This window comes from Apium graveolens, chromosome 3, assembly GCF_009905375.1.
Source record: "Apium graveolens cultivar Ventura chromosome 3, ASM990537v1, whole genome shotgun sequence".
NCBI lineage: Eukaryota > Viridiplantae > Streptophyta > Magnoliopsida > Apiales > Apiaceae > Apium > Apium graveolens.
Window position 1 is genome coordinate 267,109,996 of NC_133649.1, and position 5,860 is coordinate 267,115,855.

Consider the following 5,860-nt stretch of genomic DNA (forward strand, 5'->3'; position numbering starts at 1 on the left):
CATTTAAACTCCAGAGAGTACCGACGGATGAGTAACATCTACCCGACGGATGAGGAATGTCTACTTGACGGATAAACCATCACTACTCGACGGATAAGCAACATCCACCGGGTGTAGAGAACTCAGGAATTGTCTGTCGAGAACTCAGAGATATCGACAAGTATACATTCATTAGAGAACTCTGAGTTATCGATAAGCCAAAGTCCATTTGAGAACTCTGAGTTATCGATAAACCAAAATTCACTAGAGAACTCAGAGTAGTCGATTAGTCTAGGCAACAATGAAGTTTCAGAGATATCGACAAGCCAACATGCCTATCGAGATGTCGAGTTCTCTACAGCTTAACTGGAGATCTCGAAGTGAAGAAATTTCTCTAAGTACAGAATTGCAGAACAGTTCAATATCCAAGGTTGCAAATCAACAAATAATTCACACAGTTGGATTGACAAGTCTACAAAAAGCAGCTTCAGAGATGTGCAAGATCAACGACAAAGATTAACTGACAGAGAAGATTAAAGTAATCACGGGATGCTAAAGATATGCTAAGCTAGAAATGGAAGATTTGCTTTTCTATAAATAGAAATGACAAGTGACAGTTTAGAAAAGCTAATAGCATGTTTATTATCCACTGTGTAAACCAGCAGTTAACTGAGTTATAAAGTAACACTGGTCCTCTAGTTAAGTTAAGAAGAACAATCAGATTAGAAAAGTTGTGTGCTCTCTCTCAAGAAAGAAGCTAAGTTCTAAAACAAGAACTTAGAGATTTTATAGCAAAATACTGCTTGATTTTTAATATAAAATTAAGTGAGTTTTGAAGATATTTGTTTTACATATTTGCACAGCTATTTATGTTTAACATCCATTCTACTAAATCATTCATAACAATCAACTGCTAAAGCCTAAGTCGATCGAAAATCAATCATTTATGCCAAAACACATTCACCCCCCCTCTATATTGTATTCATACCTAACAAGTGGTATCAGAGCAAAATCTGAAAGTAAACAGATTAGATCTTGGAAAAATAAATACACAGAAAATCAGTAGTATCAAGATTCCTCCCTTTGATAAGGCCAATTACACTTTATGAAAAAAGAAAATGTTACTGTTTATAAGAATGGCCAATCATCTTTACATTGGTATCCTCAAGAATGGGCCCTTCACTCCTGTAGTTAGAGTTGAGGAAACCACAGATGGAGATATGGTTATTCCAGTTCATTATGCTCCCAAGGATCCTTCTGAGTATACTGAACCTGAAAGAAAGAAAGTTTCCCTACACAGTGCTTTGTAACTGATACTAATTGAGTCACTTGACAATGTAATGGATGGCTCAAGTGCACTGATTGTGAATGATGGCCAGACTTCTAATGATGAGCAAAGATCCCCAACTCCAGCAATTTCTACAAGTGAGAAAAGAGTCAATGACACTGAAGAGCAAGTCATACAGGAATTGGATGAAAAAGATGAGTTTTACACTCTTGATGAGCTTGATGAGCTAGACAAATCAATGGCTTACTTGGCTAGAAAATTCTCTAATATTAGAGTAAAGAAACCAAGATTTTTCAAGAGCAAAGGACAGTTCTTCAACAAAGACAGCAGCTGGAAAGGAAAAGGGAAGTACACTCATGATAGCAAAACTGGCTACAAAACTGGATCTGTTGATAAGATGCTTTAACTGTGATGAGTTGGGCCATTTTGCTACAGAATGTAGGAAACCTAAGAAAGCAAAGAAAGACAAAGCCTATCTTGAATTGGAAGCAAAGTATGATGCCCTTCTAAAGAAGCAACAAGGGAAAGCTTATATTGCTGAGGGCAAGTGATAAGTGGCATTTTATACCACTTAGAGCGCCTTAAAATGGCTTAAATTGGTGTCTTGAAATCAAGTATTTTGTGTATTTGATGAGTTTTTCTAGTGTTTATGCATTTCAGGGTATTAGTTGCATTTCGGGGGAGGAATCATCAAGAATAAGCCTTGGCATGTGTTCACCATTGCGAGAGGAAAGAAATGGACAGATTACGGCGAAGAAACGGAGCAACTCAAGATTTTTTCCAGTAGAGGTCTGAGCGCCCGCTCAGCTATGCTGAGCGGCCGCGCAGGGTCGGGAAAAGAGGCAGTTTATTTTAGGACTTCTAATTCTGTTTGGTTTCCACTTCTATGTAATCTGAGTTTTATGGGACTATTATATAAGTATATTTGAGACGTTTTTAAGAGATAATATAGTAGTATTACGCAAGGAGCGAAGGAGATAAAGAAGAAGACCGATTTAGCACACCGCAACGAAGAGGAAGCATATTTTCTTGTGATTCTTGTTTCGTTGTAACGTTGGATGCTAGTTTTCTTACTTTGAACTTATTTACTCTTGTGACGTACTCTGATTTAATATAATTAGTTTAGTTATATTTTCTTGTGTTTGTTTATCATGATTTCATATGAACCCATGATGACGATAAGTGCTATTATGGGCTAATCGTGATCATGGGGTTGCAACGGATTTATTATGGAATTCTTTAGTAATTGTTTAATACTTTAGTGTGTGATGATTGTATGATATCTAGTATTGGTTGTGCGTATTCGTCTTATGTGCGTCGCGAACATATAAGATAGGGTGTTAATCTCTTATGAAGCGACGGTGGATCTTGAGATTTAGAACTTGCTATGCTAGCATAGGTTCATGTACGTTGTGCATGAATAGTGGGTAACTCTAACAGTTTTATTTGCCCTATGTAATCAAAAGGAATAACTTGTGCTTAAATCGTTGTGTTGTCAATTTCTGTATACATATAGGAACTCAACATAATTGATGACTATTCAACTTCTATCTTGATTGTGGATGTTTGGTAGAATGGTATTAGTACAACAAAAGTTGGCTTTTATCAGTTTTGTGTTATTCGATTAATATCATCACTGTCACATACTAAAGGTAATAACAATGACTATTGAAGGAAGTAGTAATGAAGTTGTGATCTCATGAGTGTTTTATTATTGATAATTTGAAGTGTTAGTTAAGTGATTAATTAAGTAGTTAATTGTAGTTAATATTTAGTTAACAATTTTAAGTGTTAGTGTCTTAACATTGAGAAAGTAATCATACATTGGTGAGTGAGTTTAATTAGACAATAATTTAGTCTGAGTCTCTGTGGGAACGAACTAGAAAGTATTCTATATTACTTGCGAACGCGTATACTTGCGTGAATATTAGCGCGTGTTTTCGCCCTAACAAGTTTTTGGCGCCGCTGCCGGGGACTCGGCGTATTTGTTTAGTTTATGTACTTACCATCATTGGTCATTAGGACTCAGTGATTAGGACGTAGTAGTTACTTATTATTTCCGGTTGTGTTTCAGGTACTTTAGCAAGCGTTTATGCAAACTCGTTCTCGTACTCGCAAGAGGACTTTAGATACAGCTGAGAAGATAGACGAAGTTCTTGATATTCCGGAAAAGTTAGATTTTGAAGATTCGGATTCAGGAACTGAGCGGAAAGAACCAGTAAACATGGGTGATCGTATTGTTCAAGCTGATCCTAGCTCTTATGGATTTTTCTCGGCCAAAAATTGATGACATCCAGTCAAGCATTCTTCATCCGGCTATTCAAGCTAACACCTTTGAAATCAAGCCGGGCACTATTCAGATGGTGCAGAATTCTGTTTCTTTTGGAGGAGCGGCAACTGAAGACCCCAACATGCACATAAGGAATTTTGTCGAGATCTGCAGCACTTAAGTATAATGGCGTGACTGATGAGGCTATCAAGTTGAGGCTTTTTCCATTCTCACTGAGGGACAAGGCCAAAGACTGGTTACATTCTGAACCAGCTGGGTCCGTCACTACGTGGCAAGATCTTGCACAAAAGTTTCTGGTGAAGTTTTATCCGATGGCAAAGACTGCTGCTATGAGGAGTGCTCTTACTCAGTTTGCGCAGCAACCTACTGAATCTATGTGCGAGGCTTGGGAACGCTACAAGGAAATATTGAGAAAATGTCCACATCATGGAATGCCTGATTGGATGGTGATCACTGGTTTCTATAATGGTTTGGGGGCCCAATCTCGGCCCATGCTCGATGCAGCAGCTGGAGGCGCCCTATGGGCTAAAAGCTATACTGAGGCGTATAATCTTATAGAGACTATGGCTGCAAATGAGCATCAAAACCCAACTCAGAGGATGACGTCAGGTAAGGTAGCAGGTATTCTGGAAGTTGATGCAGCCACCGCTATTGCAGCCCAGCTCCAAGCGCTATCAATGAAGGTTGATTCTCTGGCTACATATGGAGTTAATCAAATAGCTATGGTTTGTGAGCTTTGTGCAGGTTCTCATGCTACGTATCAGTGTTCTCTTGTCAACGAATCTGTTCAGTATGTGAATAATTATCAGCGACAACAGCAGCCTGTGCCAGCGGCCTATCATCCTAATAATAGAAATCATCCAAATTTCAGCTGGGGGAATAATCAGAATGCTATTCAGCCACCATATCAGCAAGGAGTGAGTAAACAGTTTAACCCACCTGGATTCCAGCAACCACAACAGTATGCTACCAGGCAATCATATCCTCAACAGGGAAGTACAGCTGCACCTACTAGTGCTGATTTTGAGGAACTTAAGCTGTTATGCAAGAGTCAGGCGGTTTCTATCAAGACCTTGGAAAATCAAATCGGTCAATTAGCCAATGCAGTGCTCAATCGTCAACCTGACACTCTTCCCAGTGACACGGAAGTACCAGGCAGGAAGGAAGCTAAAGAGCAAGTCAAGGCTATTACCTTAAGGTCTGGAAAAGTTGCTGATGCTGAAAAGGCAAAAGAAGGAGAAGCTGAAATTAGAGATGAAGAATCTAAGCAAAAGGAGAAAGCGGCGGAACCAAGGAAGACTACTGTTGAACACACTCTGCCTGAGGCTAATACAGGGGAGAAACAGCTCTATCCTCCACCACATTTTCCTAAGAGATTGCAGCAACAAAAGCTGGATAGACAGTTCGAGAAGTTTCTGGAGGTGTTCAAGAAACTTCACATCAATATACCTTTTGCTGAGGCTCTGGAGCAAATGCCTAGTTATGCGAAGTTTATGAAGAGTATTCTTTCAAGGAAGGTGAAACTGGATGACCTTGAGACCGTTGCTCTCACGGAAGAATGCAGTGCTGTTCTGCAGCAAAAGTTACCACCAAAACTGAAAGATCCAGGTAGTTTCACCATTCCTTGCACCATTGGCAATTTGACTTTTGATAAGTGCCTTTGTGATTTGGGAGTAAACATTAATCTGATGCCGTTGTCGATCTTTAAAAAGTTGGATCTGCCTGATCCAAAACCCACATACATGTCGCTACAATTGGCTGATCGTTCCATTACTTACCCAAGGGGCATAGTGGAGGATGTGCTCGTCAAGGTGGATAAGCTCTTCTTTCCTGCAGATTTTGTTATTCTGGATTTTGAGGAAGATAAGAAGATTCTCATAATCTTGGGAAGACCTTTCTTGGCTACTGGCCGTACCTTGATAGATGTGCAAAAAGGTGAACTTACTATGCGGGTACAAGATCAGGATGTGACCTTCAACGTATTCAAGGCAATGAAATTCCCTACAGAAGATGAGTTGTGCTTGAAAGTGGATGTGATTGATTCTGCGGTCACTTCGGAACTCGATCGCATGCTAATGTCTGATGCATTGGAAAAGGCCTTGGTAGGGGATTTTGACAGTGATGATGAAGATGGCAACGAGCAATTACAATATCTGAATGCTTCTCCCTGGAAGCGAAAGCTGGACATGCCGTTTGAATCTCTTGGTTCTGCTGACCTCAAGAATGCTGAAGGAAAGCTCAAACCATCAATAGAGGAAGCACCTACCTTGGAGCTCAAGCCATTACCTGAACACTTGAGGTAT

At 39.7% G+C, this 5,860-nt stretch overlaps 1 non-coding gene across 1 annotated transcript; it reads right to left on the minus strand.

Annotated features, from left to right (window-relative positions):
- Positions 1-3,883: 3,883 nt before the first annotated feature.
- Positions 3,884-3,990, minus strand: LOC141715493 (small nucleolar RNA R71). The gene has a single exon (XR_012572254.1). It is a non-coding gene; the product is annotated as a small nucleolar RNA R71 (small nucleolar RNA).
- Between the last annotated feature and the right edge of the window lie 1,870 nt (positions 3,991-5,860).